Source organism: Sturnira hondurensis, unplaced genomic scaffold, assembly GCF_014824575.4.
Source record: "Sturnira hondurensis isolate 20B ecotype Veracruz unplaced genomic scaffold, ASM1482457v3 Scaffold0021490, whole genome shotgun sequence".
Classification (NCBI taxonomy): domain Eukaryota; kingdom Metazoa; phylum Chordata; class Mammalia; order Chiroptera; family Phyllostomidae; genus Sturnira; species Sturnira hondurensis.
In genome coordinates, this window is record NW_028094121.1 from 5,112,010 (window position 1) to 5,127,089 (window position 15,080).

Sequence of the window (15,080 nt, forward strand, 5' to 3'; positions counted from 1 at the left end):
GTACCCCCTCACCCTCACAGTCCTGGGCAACCACTAATCCATGTTCTGTCACTACATATCTGCCTGTGCTGTACACTTCATATACATGGAATCACACAGTACGTGGGGTTCTGTGACTGGCTTCTTTCACTTAGCATGTTTTCACATGTACACATTCATGTACATGTTTTTGTGTGAAGAAGTTTTTATCTTTGGGATACTTAGCTAGGAGTGGTCCTGCTCAGTCCATATGGTACTTCTACACTTAACTCTGTGAGGAACTGCCAGACTATATCCAAAAGCAGCTATATAACTTTATACTCCCACCAGATGTGTATGAAGGCTCCCATTTGTCTACATTTTCAACACTTGTTATTGTGTCTTTTTTATCACAGCCACCTGGGTGTCAAGAGCTACCTTACTGAGGTCTTGATTTTTATTTCCCTAATGACTAGTGATGCTGAGCATCTTTTTCATATGTGTATTGGCTATTTGTGTACCTTTTTTTGGAGAAATGTCTATTCAGATCCTTTGTCCATTTTTAAAATCATATTATTGGATTACCTGTCCTTTTAATGAGTTGCACAGTTCCATTTAAAAGGCTACAAGTCCTTTTAATGCATGTTTTGCAAAGTCTCCCATTCTTGGAGGTTGTCTTTTCACTTTGTCTAAGAAGGGTTTGCACAAGGTCACACAGATTTACTCCTAAGTTGTCTTCTAAGTTTTATGTACTTTTAGCTCTTACACTTAGATCTAGGACCCATTCTGACTTAAATTTTGTGTTACGATATAAGGTAAGGGTCTACTTCATTCTTTTATATGTGGGTATCCAAATGTCCCAGTACCATTTGTTGAAAGACTATTCTTTCCCTATTGAAATGTTTTGGTATGTTTGTAAAACAATCAACTGACCATACATGTGAAGGTTTATTTCTGTACGCTCAATTTCTTGACTGCTATAGCTTTGTAGTACTTTTTAAAAAAGATTTTATTTATTTTTAGAGAGAGGGGAAAGGAGGGAGAAAGAGAGGGAGAGAAACATCATCGTGAGAAACATGGATCAGTTGGTCGCCTCTTCTATGTGCCCTGAACCCACAACCTAGACATGTGCCCTGACTGGGAATCCAACAGGCACCCTTCTGCTTCTGTGGGATGACAACCAAGCAAGCATTCTCCAATGTCTTCCTTTTTCAAAACAGTTTTAGCTATCCTAGTTCCCTTTGAAAATTCCTGGTGATAAAGACACAGATGATGGGAGATAAGATACACGCACGCTCTCCTTTTGGGGAGCAGCCCACATCATTCCCTCCTTCTTCCTCCACTTCCTTCTTCACAGGCACTGTCTCCTAAACTCTAAGGTGATGGGCAGCTGGCAGTTTGGCCCAGGCTGATCTCCTGATCCTGACCCCAAAGGTCTCTTTTCTCTGACTTCCCAGGGCACTCAGGCAGCCTAGGCTAGGCTCCCCTGTGGCTTCTTCTATGCTAAGTCCTTTCTTGTATCGCTGTCCCCAGATTAAATAAACGCACCCTCATAGACACATAGACACACACACACACAACACACACACACAATAGATGCAGCCCTGGCTTGGTAGCTCTGCTGACTAAAGCAGCATCCTGATATGCCAAGGTTGCAGGTCCAATCCCTGGTCAGGGCACATACAAGAGTCAACCAATGAATGTATCAGTGGGTGGAACAATAAATTGATGTTTCTAAGATCAATAAATAAAATTAAAGAAAAGAAAGCAATTCACAATTTGCAAAGGATGGTAGGCAAAGCAGTGGGACTGATTTGTGCTCTACACACTATTGGCCCGTAATTACAGCACTCAGGTGAAATATTAAACATGTTTACTATTTTATGCTTTTCTCAGGAGATTATGCTTTCCTGTGGAAAGTGGAGGAAGAAGAGGGAAACAGAATCAAGAGCAGCTGTGGGTACCTCTAAGGTAAAAAAAATCATTACTAGAATTCTCAAACTTGGCCTCCCGGTGCTTTCCACACAGGCTGTGTTCTTACACTGCCTGCACAGAAAGAGGCGGCAGAGTAAACCCACCCCATATACACCTCAGCCCAGGCCCTCTGCCTGATCTGTATTGTGAATGGGGGTACATGGAGGAAAAATGAATGAATGAATAAATAAAATTCTCGAACTTTAGTGAATTACATGGAATTTGGTAGAACTTGCTTTAAAAATGCAACACATAGGTACAGATGTACATATAAAACATATCTACTCCCTGACCTGACCAGTGTGGCTCAGCTGTTCGGGCACTGTCCCAGAAAATGAAAGGCAGCTGTTCAATTCCCAGTCAGGGCTCATGTCTGGGTTGCAGCAGGGTCCCCAACTGCGGTGCATGCGAGAGTCAACTAATTGATGTTTCTCTCACACATCAATGTGTCTCTCCCTCTCTTTCTCTCTCCCTTCCCCTCTCTAAAATCAATCAGTAAGTAAAGGACAGAGCTATATAAGCACTAAAGCAAACTATAAAACAATGGTTACCTCTGCGGAGCATGAAGGTATGGAAAGGAAGTGAACAAAAAGGACAGAGCATTTACTTCTTATGTGTAACTGTTTAGCCAGTGATTACAGGCAGCTTCCTATATTAGGCTAAAAAAAGTTGGTGACATTCACAGTTAATGGTGTTGATTCTTCTATCTGTAATGGAGAATTAAAACATCTACCTACTTTTTGTAAGATATTTAAAAAATCTAAAATAGTAATTCCCACATGGCCCTAAACAAATAAAACTGCACTTCAATCACTAAAAGTCCATTTGGGGGCACCTCACCACAATAGAGTTGTTTTGTTCTTTTATAACTTTAAAGACAGTTAAGAAAGTCCAGCCTTATAGCCAACTGGGCTCTACTTTTTAAAAGTGATTTTTGCCCTGGCTGGTGTAGCTCAGTGGATTGAGCGCGCGCCTGCGAACCAGAGGATCGCGGTTCGATTCCCAGTCAGGGCACATGCCTGGGTTGCAGGCCGGTTCCCTGCAGGCCAACTCCCAGCAGGGGACGTACGAAAGGCAACCATACATTGATGTTTCTCTCCCTCTCCTTCCCCTCTAAAGATAAATAAATAAATAAATGAAATCTTTTTATTTAAAAAAAAAAGTGATTTTTATTATGGAAGGGTTGATTCAAACACACACAACAATAGAAGGGCATAGGGTAAGAAACCCAAGTGTGACCATCATCTAGCCTCAAAAATGAACTCTCTGCAGGTGGGCTCTACTCATGGTCAAAATCCTAGCAAGTTGGTGTGGATACTGACAGTCTCCACAGCTGTTTTCCCATTTCTTTCCCCTAAAAACATCAGAGAATGCTGACATTAAAAACCCAACCGTAATGAAGGGACCAAATGGCTGGCTTATCCTCCACATGCTTCTCCATTTACGCTCTGCAACTAAGTCTGAAAGGAGAATCATTTGTCAGCAAATAACAATCACTCCAATTTAAATTCCAACACATTTTAAGTAAATTCCAAGTACAACATTAAACTATCTCCTAATTATAGTACATAAGTAATGCAAAATACCAGTGCCCATGGGGGCTGTTTTATCAACTTGTTTTTAGAAGTGTGAATATTTCATAACAGCTGAGAAAATTATGAGGGAAGAAAATACACATTAATAAACTACATCTTTCAAATTTTTGATTCTAGAAATTCTTTAATATTGATTGATTGAGAGGGGAAGGGAGGGTGAAAAGAGAGGGAGAGAAACATCCACGTGTGGTCGTCTCTCATATGTGCGCGCCCGCCCCCCACCCCCCCAGTGGGGACCTGGCCTGCAACTCAGGCATGTGCCTTGACTGGGAAATGAACCGCTGAACCACTGGTTTGCAGGCCGGCACTCAATCCACTAAGCCACATCAGCCAGGGCTATTAAACTACATTTTTTGATTAACAACCCCCAAAAGCTAAGGCCTCTCTAAGTCTATAGACTCCAAAATCCACTGTAAAAATTGTGAGCTCACTTCCAACTGCTTATTTGGCATATACAGAAATATTTAACATTGCAATTTTTTTTACCAGTGTGCTTTTATGCAAGCCCTGAAAATAACTTTTACCAATGAGACATATTTTGGTTTACTTATGTTAACAACAGACCTGTTTACAAAACAAATTCTCAACTGTCCTTAATACTTGTTGTCAGGCTATAAAGTGAATTCAAAGGAGGAACCAGCTTCACAAACTTCACTGAAACAATTCAGCACTGGGTTACTTGTGTTTAGAAGCAGCTTAAGGGACAATGATAAAACCCACACCCCCAGAGAAATAGTATCTGGCAATTAATTTTTATGTCAGGGTAACTGCAGAAACAAAAGGCCCAACTATGTGTATTTTTTTTCACTACATTAAAAACAAAACAAAACAAAACAAAAAACAGGCCCTAGCTGGCATAGCTCAGTGGATTGAGTGCAGGCCTGTGAACCAAAGGATTGTGGTTTGATTCCCAGTTGGGGCACATGCCTGGGTTGCAGGAGGGGACGCACAAGAGGCAACCATACATTGATATTTCTCTCCCTCTCTCCTTCCCTTCCCCTCTAAAGATAAATAAATAACATCTAAAAAAAAATTCCTTAGGGGAAGGGAAAGAAAAAGAATCTGTCTTATTGGCAGAGTATTTAAAAAAAACTTACATTAGCTATTCATGGACACATGGATAATTTTTCTAAGTCAGCACTAAGCAGTTCCCCTGAGGGTAAGCTCTGAAGAAACTTAAAAGTACAACAATTAAGGAATGGCAAATTTTTCCTGGCATAAAAGCACACATGGATTATTTTATAATAATAAAGAGTTTTTCCCCCAAGGTTAAGAATATTGCCAATGTGGGAAAAATACTGGGCCAGTTCATATCCACAAAGGTTCAATTTCAAGTCCTCCAAAAAGTCCACCTCTGTTCTTCCTTTTCTAGCCTTAGTATTTCTGTGTTTTTTTTTTAAATTGCTGCTTGTATTCTGTTTGTTTGTTTTAAAGATCTTATTTATTTATCTTTAGAGGGGAAGGGAAGGAGAGAAGAAAATATCAATGTATGGTTGCCTCTCATGAGTCCCCTGCTGGGAACTGGCCTGCAACCCAGGAATGTGCCCTGACTGGGAATTGAACTGCAATTGTGTGGGTCGCAGGCCTGCACTCAATCCACTGAGCTACACCAGCCAGGGCTTAGCCTTAGTATTTCTTTGGATGGCAAACAGGAACAGAGTTATCTGTCTCTTAGAAAATTCATACCACACAGCACAGCAAAAAAACCCCAAAACACCAATGACGACTTTCAGCTGTCACTCCAAACTTGAGGAAAAAGAGTAATTCCTTTCTAACACCATTGCTACTTACTTTGAATGCTTTGGGCTGTTCTGATCTGTTCTGACAAAGGTCGTCTCAAAAAGCCACTCAAGGCCCTGCCTCTGAATATTCATTCACAGGTATTGTGGGGGTGCAGACTATGGGCTCCCATCTATCAAGCAGAGAGCCCACCTTTCTCTTCTTGACTTCCCTCCTTTCAAGCCTAAGCACCAACCATCAAGTAAAACAACAGACACTTCTCTAGCGTTCCTTTCAGCTACTGCAAATTGCTTTCTTCTTTCCCACCCGTCACCCAAACATATCAGCACTCCTGGGGGACAGCAGAACTGATCTTTTTCATTGCCAACAGTGAACAATGAAAACTTTTTAAAAGTTTTTTAGGTTGGCACTAAACAAGTGTTCAAGCACCTTAGATGAGAGAAATTTACCAAAACCAAATACTTCTAATAAACCCAGAACTCTTATTGGGAGCAAGTTTTTACCTCTCTGTACTTATTTTTTCATCATCAAAATGAGGATCTGAAACAGTTCTATCATTGGAAGAAAAAGTTTGCACAAACTGAACAGGACATTCCTCATCCCTACTTTAGCCATGTCCTAAAAGAGGAATTAAATGGTAAGGGTTAAGCTTTTGCTTTTCATAAAGAATTACCCCTCCACTCCCAATCCAATCAACTATGAAATTTACTTGTGAAAAAATCATCTATGATTCATACAGTCTACTCCTTCATAAAAACTAGCTAGTCTGCCTGAAAGTAGATAGATATAAGCTGATCAGGGGCTCAGCCACTTACCTTCTGACTATATTTAAATTTTAATTACTTGCATTGGGAGCAATCCACCTACACTAACAAACTCAGACAGCACCATTCTCCCTTGGGAAAGGTGAGTTCCCAGCAGGAGTCAGGGGCTCTGCTACAGAGACTCGCACCAGGGTGGGGGCGCTACTGCTACCCTCTTTCCTTCCCACAGGCCCAGCAGGTGTCATCTCCTTCCTGCTCTTCAGAGACTAAATTAGTTTCTTGTCCCAGTGACATGACAAGCCCCACCCCTTCCGTGTTTCACTTTTTAAAGGAACAGGACCTTATTACTTTTCAGTAACTCGTAAAGGTAGGAAAATTTCAACAAGATATGTATATTCAATTTGACATAGAATATAGCACGCAGAGGGGCACTAATTATTTCAGGCCTTATTTCCAGAATCAGTTTCATAAACTTTTCTTTATTATTTAACACCAGAAAAAAATAAATAAAGATACTGAAAACCAACCTTTGCTGGGAAATCCCTTTATTCATTCTTTCAATCAAACTGCTGTTTCTCCCCCAGTCAGAAATGAGAACATATGGAAGTCTTAAAACATCTGGGATATTACACAATATTCACAGAAAACAAAGTGCTTGAAAATTAAAAACATACAAATAATAAAGTCTGAAGTCACTAGCTTGAAAAAAGCTAGTAAAGTGCATTAAAAAATTTTACACACATTCACTTATTTATCTATTTACAGTGCAAGGAGAAGGGAGGGAGAGTGGGAAAGAAACATCAGTGTGTGGTTGCCTCTCACAAGTCCCCCATTGGGGACCTGGTCTGCAACCCAGACATGTGCCCTGACTGGGAATCGAAATGGCAACCCTTTAGTTCACAGATTAGCACTCAATTCACTGAGCCGCACAAGCCAGGGCATACACCAACTTATTTTACTATTAAATATGACTCCTAGCCTTGGCTGGTGTGGCTCAGTGGATTATGTGTGCCAGTCTGAAGACCAAAATGTTGCCAGTTTGATTCCCAATCAGGGAACATGCCTGGGTTGCAGGCCGGGTCCCCAACTGGGGCATGCAAAAAGCAACCAGTCACCATTTCTCTCACACACTGATGTTTCTCTCCTTCTTTCTCTCTCCTTTTCCCTCTAAAAATAAATCAATAAAATATTTTTTTTAAATATGCCTCCTAAAGGTACTCTGAAAGAATAATCAGTATGTAGGCAGTAAACTCCACTTTACTTGCTGGCACCCTGTGTTATAAACAAACGGTTTATCTAGTAATGTCACAGGAAAAGGAGGGTACTTGGAATAACAGGAATTCTGGGGGACTTGGAAGTAATAACCTCTGTAGATTTTGGTTTATTCTTTTGTGAAATGTGGGTAATACTGAATGTACAACTTACATTCTAAGATTTCAGGAGGGGTAGTAGGCTGAGCTTTGCAAACACAAACAGGACATTGCACTAAGAGGTACTTACTGAAAACGTAAATACAGAATTATTTCTCCATTTTTAAAATAGTGTTTCCTCTTTAAACAAGTTTTGCATTCTCTGTATTTTATAGTTACTTTGGTAAGATTGGTGTGAGTATATTCTCCCCAAAGTAACATGATCCAACAAGTACCAAGAGCATTCTGCAGTTCTGTCACAATTTATCCAACATTTATTCACGCCATGCATTATGCTGTATGCAGCAAACAAGACAGGCTCCCTAGCCTGTTGTTATTACAGGTAGAAAATAATCTCTTATTATCTCTTCAGGCTCATAATGTGACTTTGGAAGTTTTCTTTTGCTCACACAAGAGTAAAGTCAGAAAGGAATCACCAGTGGTGAGAACTTTTCTAAGCCACACCCCCTCTTTGAACTGAAGTTTTCTTGTGTGATAAAAATAGGGTAAGGCTTTAGTCCATAATAATGTATTAATACTGGCTAATTATGTATCACACAAATGTAAGATGCAAATAATAAGGGAAATCCAGCATAGAGAATACAAAAACTATGAGTTAAACTGTGTTGCCCCAACTCCCAAAATTTGTATGTTGCAGTCCTAACCCCAAGTACTGTCTTTACAGACACAGGACTGGTACCCTGACAAGAGGAGGAAGTCTGGACACAGAGATAGGCAGAGGGAAGCCACTGTGAAGAGACACAGGGAGAAGATGATTATCTGAAAGCCACTAAGAGGGACCTAGAACTCACAGGTGTCAGAAGGAATCAATCCTGCCAATGCTTTAATATTTTTTTCTAGCCTCCAGATCAATGGAGTAATAAATTACTGTTACATAGCCACCCAATTTGTGGTACTGTGTTACAGCAGTCCTAGCATACTAATATGGGAAAATTCTACACTACCCTTGCAATTTTCTGTAAGCCTGATACTATTCTCAAACAAAATTTTCATTTGGGGGGCGGGGGGAGTAATGGTGTCCATACTGACAGTTACAAAGACCAAGGCAGGTAACTGGGAAATCCCCGCTCAATGAAAATGGAACCCAGAGTAAGCAATGAAGTTAGGACTAGAATTCAGGTTTCATTCAGTGTTTTCCATAGTATGTTACTTCAAGGTGAGCATAAAAGTGGGTGTAAGTGAGGGAATAGGCGGAAACAAACACTCAACCTAAAATACACTGTCCCAAATGGACAGAACCCTCACTGAGACTCACTTTATAATACTGGACCAAGTTCTACAAGTAATAGTAGCTTTAACCCCCCCAAAAAACTTGGTTCAAATCTTGGCTCTTCCATTCATTAGATGGATGAGATACTCAATCTCCCAAAAGTGACGTTTACCTCAAAAGATCTACATGGGAATTAAATGTGTGTGTAAGCTAGCTGGCATACAGCAGGTGAGCTCCGTAAGATACACTGAGCTATAACCCCGGAGAGAGACTAGAACTTCTATGACAGCAAACAGATTTGACCACTGATTCCATTTTCTTGCTATTAGTAATAAGCAATGAGATCTCCCTACACAGAATAAAGTGTTTCGTACTTTTACTGGCTAAACTGGTGAATGCTTCGCTGAGGAGGTGTATCGATGCAAGAGAAGGCCCTATTCTAAGGTCATGACCTTTAGAGAGGGAAAAAAAAACCCTTTGCTGCTGGATGGTAGCAGGAAAAAAACAATAGCAACCTGAGGAGCCATTCATCTAGTCGCTCATCACAATATCCCCAATGTGGGCAACTTTTATCTTCTGAGGATATGCTCAATGGATGTCTATGAGGCTCAGGATCATGTACACAATTAAAATCTTATCATTAGAGAAACAGAATGAACAGCAATGCACAGTCAGTAGCTTAAATAATCTCAGTTCACCCCTGAGGCTCCTCTCCTGTATCCTCAGGGGAGGGTAAGAGCAATTTTAGTTCCTGTTTTAAATAGGTGTGTTATCGTTGAGGAACATTTTCTTCTCATTTTTTTTTTTAAAGAGCAACTCTCAGCTTTTCTAACTTAATAAAGACACTAACGCCTATGGCTTCCTTCCAGCTCTAATTATGGTGAACCTTTTAAAAAACAAATTAAACTGCCAATCAAGACACTTAAGTATGCATGTTTTTTAAAAAACATTTACTTACTTTTTAGAGAGACAGACATCAATGTGTGGTTGCCTCTCACACTGGGGACCTGGCCCACAACCCAGACATGTGCCCTGACTGGGAATCAAACTGGCGACCCTTTGGTTCACAGGCTGGCACTCAATCCACTGAGCCACACCAGCCAGGGCAAGTATCTATTTTTTTAATGAAATTATTATTAGTAACATATTGGCCTCAACCAATGGTCCATACTGTAATCACCTACAGAGCTTTTTTAAAAAGCCCACCTACCAAGCTTCTTATCCAGGGCACCTGGAAAGGGATTCAGAACCAGTGGTTGACGGCCATTATTTACAGATTCCAAGAACCAGGATTATGGTCTTTCCTCACCAAGTAATCATGCCACCACTGACACACAGACATCACTGTTTACGTGGAGTTCTACAGAGACTGTTTACAACTCTGTTAAGAGAAATAATTTGTTTGACATGTTTTACAGTCACTGGTCTTTTATAGGATCAAATCATCTTATTCACAAAAGTCTACCCACAGAGGTTTAGAGGGGAAAACATTTGCATGTTTATATCATTCTATGTTCATCCATCACTGCTTCAAATTTTATGTTTGAAATGCAGGAGGGTATAATTCAATAACTAAATCTCAATTTATTTGCTCCTTCAGGAGTATGAATGAGCTCTTAAAGCTGCACTGTCCAATATACACGTGGAGCACTCATTTATTTACTGAGCACGTGAAATGTGGCTCATCTAAAGATGAACCATGGACACACAATAAATACTGCAGCATTTTAAAGACTCAGTACAAAAACCAGAATGTAAAACACCTTAACTATTTTTATATTAATTACACGTTGAAAGGATATGTTGATATATCACATAAATCATTAAAAATTAATTTCATGTTTTAAAAATAAGGCTGCTAGAAAACTTAATTACATGTGATTCACACATTAGACTTCTCTTGACGATGCAGTCCTAAAAGATAACAATAATTATGTCTTTTCAAACACTCGATTCTGAACCTAGTCAAAACTACTTAGTCACTTTTAAACTCCTCATTTATTTTTGAAGTTCCTTGTCTCTATCCACTAAGACTCTCCTGTTGAGGTACCTATCTAATGCCTTTCCACTTTACATCTGTGTTTCACCAAATAAGGAAAAAAAGAGAGATGCCTTAAACACCAACAACTCTACCTAAGAAACCAAAAATGATTCCAAGATCTTGGAGTCTATCATTTTGAATCTTACTGGTCACCTGAGTTTACAAAGGAAATAAAAAGAACCCAACCCAATTTATTTAATTTAAAATAAATTGATTGAGGCACTACTCAAAGCTATCTAAATCTGGAGACAACTCAACTACCCCCAAAACCAAGTGGATCGAAACACTCAGCCAGAACTTAGTTCGGATACATGTGATCAGTGCCGCCCCTCTCTCAACTAACTATAGTCTAATTATTTCCTAGGACATCTTATATAGTTTACAGTTGCTTTTGAAAAAAGGAACAAAACTGAATTCATCATATTTATATGTGAAAGCTCTGGCTCGCCATGGTTTCAAAATCCCAAATAATGTGGCCCCTGCCTGCGTCTCCAACATCATCCCAAGCCACTGTCTTCCCCTTTCAATCCCTCTCACTTAGCCACCATGACAGCTTTCTTTCTTTTCCCTGAAAGAGCCAGACATGTGGAGTGTGAGGACTTTTGTCTCCACATAAACACTCTTCTACTGTCGCAAGCATGACTGGCTCCTTTCTCATCCTTCAGATCTCAGGTCATCACCAGGTCTCCCTTTAGTATATTATCCAGTGAAACTTCAATGCTCCCTCACACCCAAGTTATCTTGTGGTCCTATTTTTTCCCCAGCACTCAGGAGAATCTGAACTTACTGCATCTGCCCCCTCTCAAACTAGAAAGTGAGCTTCCAAGAACAGGGGTCCTGTCTGTCTTGCTCACTACTGGTATCCCTAATACAGAGAACAAGCACAGTAACAAGCACTCAAGTTTCTAACGACAGAATCAAAAGCTGCCTTAAAAGATAAAAATAAGAAATCTTAAGGTTAAAATCCAGTATGTTTATTATGCCAATTGACTTCCTATATACATGTCCTTCTAGTCTTTATTTTTAAATTTCCAATACTTAAGTCTCTTCATTTATTCATAATATTTACTTATTTATTTTGTTGATGCTATTATAGACGTCCCCACTTCCTCCCACTTTGCCCAGCCCATATTTCAGTCTCTTGAACTGCCGTATTTCCATATGGATAAAAATAAAAAGTATAGGAATAATCAATTATATTTTGTTTGTCGAGGCTAAAGAGGCAAGAAAAGCATGCTTCACTAAATATTTAAAGGTGAATAAGGCTACAATAATGAAAAGTAAAATATTTGAGTATTAACACAAGATTAGACAGCTAAATAGAACAAAATATAAAGTTTAGAAACATACCACATAATATACCCTTACAAAGGTGGCTTTTCAAATCACTAGAAAAAAGGATAAACCACTGTTTGGGAAAAATAATTAACAATATGATTTTTAAAAGTAAGATTTTATCATTACACACAAAAAAATAAAATTCCAGTTAAAGAAACGTAAAAAAGCAAGCCATTAAAAAACAAAATAGACTTCCGCCAAGATGGAGGCATAGGTGGAAACACTGTGCCTTCTCCCACAACCAAGTTTGGATACAACAAAAGTTTTGGAGAACTAAGACACACCCAGAGACCAGAAAACCGAATTATACGGAAGTCCTACAGCTACGAACCGTTCAACAGGGACGGTAAGAGAGGCAGAGCCAGCAGCGGAGCAGGGTCAGGAAGGACAGACCTAGGAGCGCAGGCAGCCCGGACCTAGTCGGGGTGCGGGGCAGACTGACCAAGGTCACACATTCTCGTGCAGTGAGACGGACCACGCAAGCCCCAGGAGGCGAACCCAGTGCTGGAGGGCTGACAGCGGTGGCACACTCGCATGCAGTGGAGTGGGGTGCGTGGCCCTGGTGACGGTGGTGGCTGCGGTGCTGGTGGGGGTCGCGGAGGCGGGCGCCGGAGGGAAGCCATTGTCCCTCTTTGACCCCACCCCCACATACAACATCACAACCCAGCCACTGAGTTGCCCTGCTCTGGTGAAAACCTAGGGCTTCCGTTCCTGCTACTTAACAGGCACGAACAGCCCAAAAGATGGTACAAGAACTCAAAGTCCCAGAGCCAATAACTCTAAGCGACCAAGAAATTGCCAGCCTCTCAGAAGCACAATTCAGGACACTATTTATCAGGATGCTCACAGAATTGGTAGAGTACAGTCACAATTAGAGGAACTTAGTCACAAATTAGAGGAATATATGAAGGCTAAACTAATTGAAATGAAGGGAGATGTCCAGGAAACCAATAGCGATGGACAGGAAAATGGGACTCAAATCAAGGGAGTGGACCAGAAGGAAGAATGAAACATCCAACCAGAAAATAGTAAAGAAACAAGAATTCAAAAAAATGAGGAGAGGCTTAGGAACCTCCAGGACATCTTTAAACGTTCCAACATCCAGATTATAGGGGTACCAGAAGGGGAAAAGAAACAGCCACGAGTAGAAAATGTATTTGAACAAATAATAAAAGAGAACTTCCCCAGTCTGGCAAAGGAAATAGACTTCCAGGAAATCCAGGAAGCTCAGAGAGTGCCAAGGAAGTTGGACCCAAGAAGGAACACACCAAGGCACATCATAATTACATTAGCCAAGATTAAAATGAAGGAGAGAATCCTAGAAGCAGCAAGAGATAAGGGGACAGTCACCTACAAAGGAGTACCCATCAGACTGTCAGCGGATTTCTCAAAAGAGACCTTACAGGCAAGAAGGGGCTGGAAAGAAGTATTCCAAGTCATGAAATCCAAAGACCTACAGCCAAGATTGCTTTATCCAGCAAAACTTTCATTTAGAATGGAAGGACAGATAAAGTGCTTCTCAGATAAGGTCAAGTTCAAGGAGTTCATCATCACCAAGCCCTTATTATATGAAATGCTAAAGGGACTTATATAAGAAAAAGAAGATGAAAAATATGAACAGTGAAAGGACAGCAAACACACAGTTATTAACAACCACACCTAAAACAAAAGCAAACCAAGAGGACAGCTAGATCAGGAGTGGAACCATAGAAATGAAGAACACATGGAGGGTTAGAAACGGGGGTGGGAGGAGGAGAAGGGGGGAGAAGGCACAGAAAATAGCATAGATAGTAGGTAGAAAATAGATAGGGGGGAGGACGAGAATAGCGGGGGAAATATAGAATCTAAAGAACTTGAGACACGTGGTTATAAACTAAGGGGGGAGAAGGGTGGGGGAGGGAGTGTGCGGGTGGAGGGGAATGAAGGGGGGAATAGAACAACTGTAATGGTATAATCAATAAACTATATTAAAAAAAAAAGAAATAAAATATTAAAAAGCCACACTAAAAAAAAAAAAAACAAAATAGCCCTGGCTGGTGTAGCTCAGTGGATTGAGCGTGGTCCTGTGAACCAAAGAGTCACTGGTTCAATTCCCAGACAGGGCACATGCCTAGGTTGCAGGGCAGGTCCCCAGTGGGGGTCACATGAGCGATAACCACACATTGATATTTCTCTACTTCTCTTTCTCCCTTCCTTCCCCCCCTCTAAAAATAAATAAATAAAATCTTTAAAAATACGTATTTTCCCTGGCTGGTGTGGGTCAGTGGACTGAGTGCCAGCCTGTGAACCAAAGGGCCACCGGTTTGATTGCCAGTCAGGGCACACGACTGGGTTGCAGGCCAGGTCCCCAGTACGGGGCACGTGAGAGGTGACCATACATGATGATTCCCTTTTTCTCCCTCCCTCCCCCCTAAAAATGAAATCTTTTAAAAAATAAAGATAAAAATAAAACAAAATACTAGGCATGACTCACAGATTCAAGAGTGGAAGCTTGGTTGTCAGGGGGCTGGGGAAGGGGAAAATGGGCAGTTACTAATCAGTGTGCACCAAGCTGCTGTCAAGCTTTACAAATCTTGTACAAAACTGTACCTATAGAGAACAATGTACTTGTACACTAAAAATCTGTTGAAAAGGTAAATCTCATCTTAAGGGTTCTTACCACAATAAATAACTCATCATCCATGACAGTAGCAAATTGAGAAGCCTTTGTGAGAGATGGGGAGAAAATGGTTTGTGATTTATTGCAATTGAAATCCTTGACTCACTTGGGAACATGCAAAGAACCAACTGTCACTCTGTCCTGGCAGCTGTAGGAGCACAAGTTTCTGCAAGGGTATCAAGGGCGTATCTCGTAGGGACTGAGGCTGTTAAGAGTTGCATGAAGTAGGACTGATCAAACAATTCTTGCTGAGTATGGAATATATAAATATATCCAAGTGAATAACTACAACAAAGGTTAAAAAACATAGCTAAGGACAGCTCCCAGAAAATAGAACAAAAACAGAGAAGGAAAAAACAAAAATAAAAAGA

The 15,080-nt window shown here is 40.5% G+C and overlaps 1 protein-coding gene and 1 non-coding gene across 5 annotated transcripts in view; one reads left to right on the forward strand and one right to left on the reverse strand.

The window, feature by feature from the left end:
• The window catches only part of THRAP3 (thyroid hormone receptor associated protein 3), a 64,468-nt gene that overhangs the window by 30,036 nt on the left and 19,352 nt on the right, over positions 1 to 15,080 (reverse strand). Inside the window, exon 3 of one of the 4 annotated variants that reach the window (XM_037032647.1) lies at positions 14,524 to 14,556. The exons of the other annotated variants lie outside the window; for them this stretch is intronic. The gene's annotated coding sequence lies outside the window, so the exon portion shown is untranslated. The remainder of the gene's footprint in view (positions 1 to 14,523; positions 14,557 to 15,080) is intronic. 4 annotated transcript variants of the gene reach the window in all.
• Positions 1,963 to 2,096, forward strand: LOC118977699 (small nucleolar RNA SNORA51). The gene has a single exon (XR_005064591.1). It is a non-coding gene; the product is annotated as a small nucleolar RNA SNORA51 (small nucleolar RNA).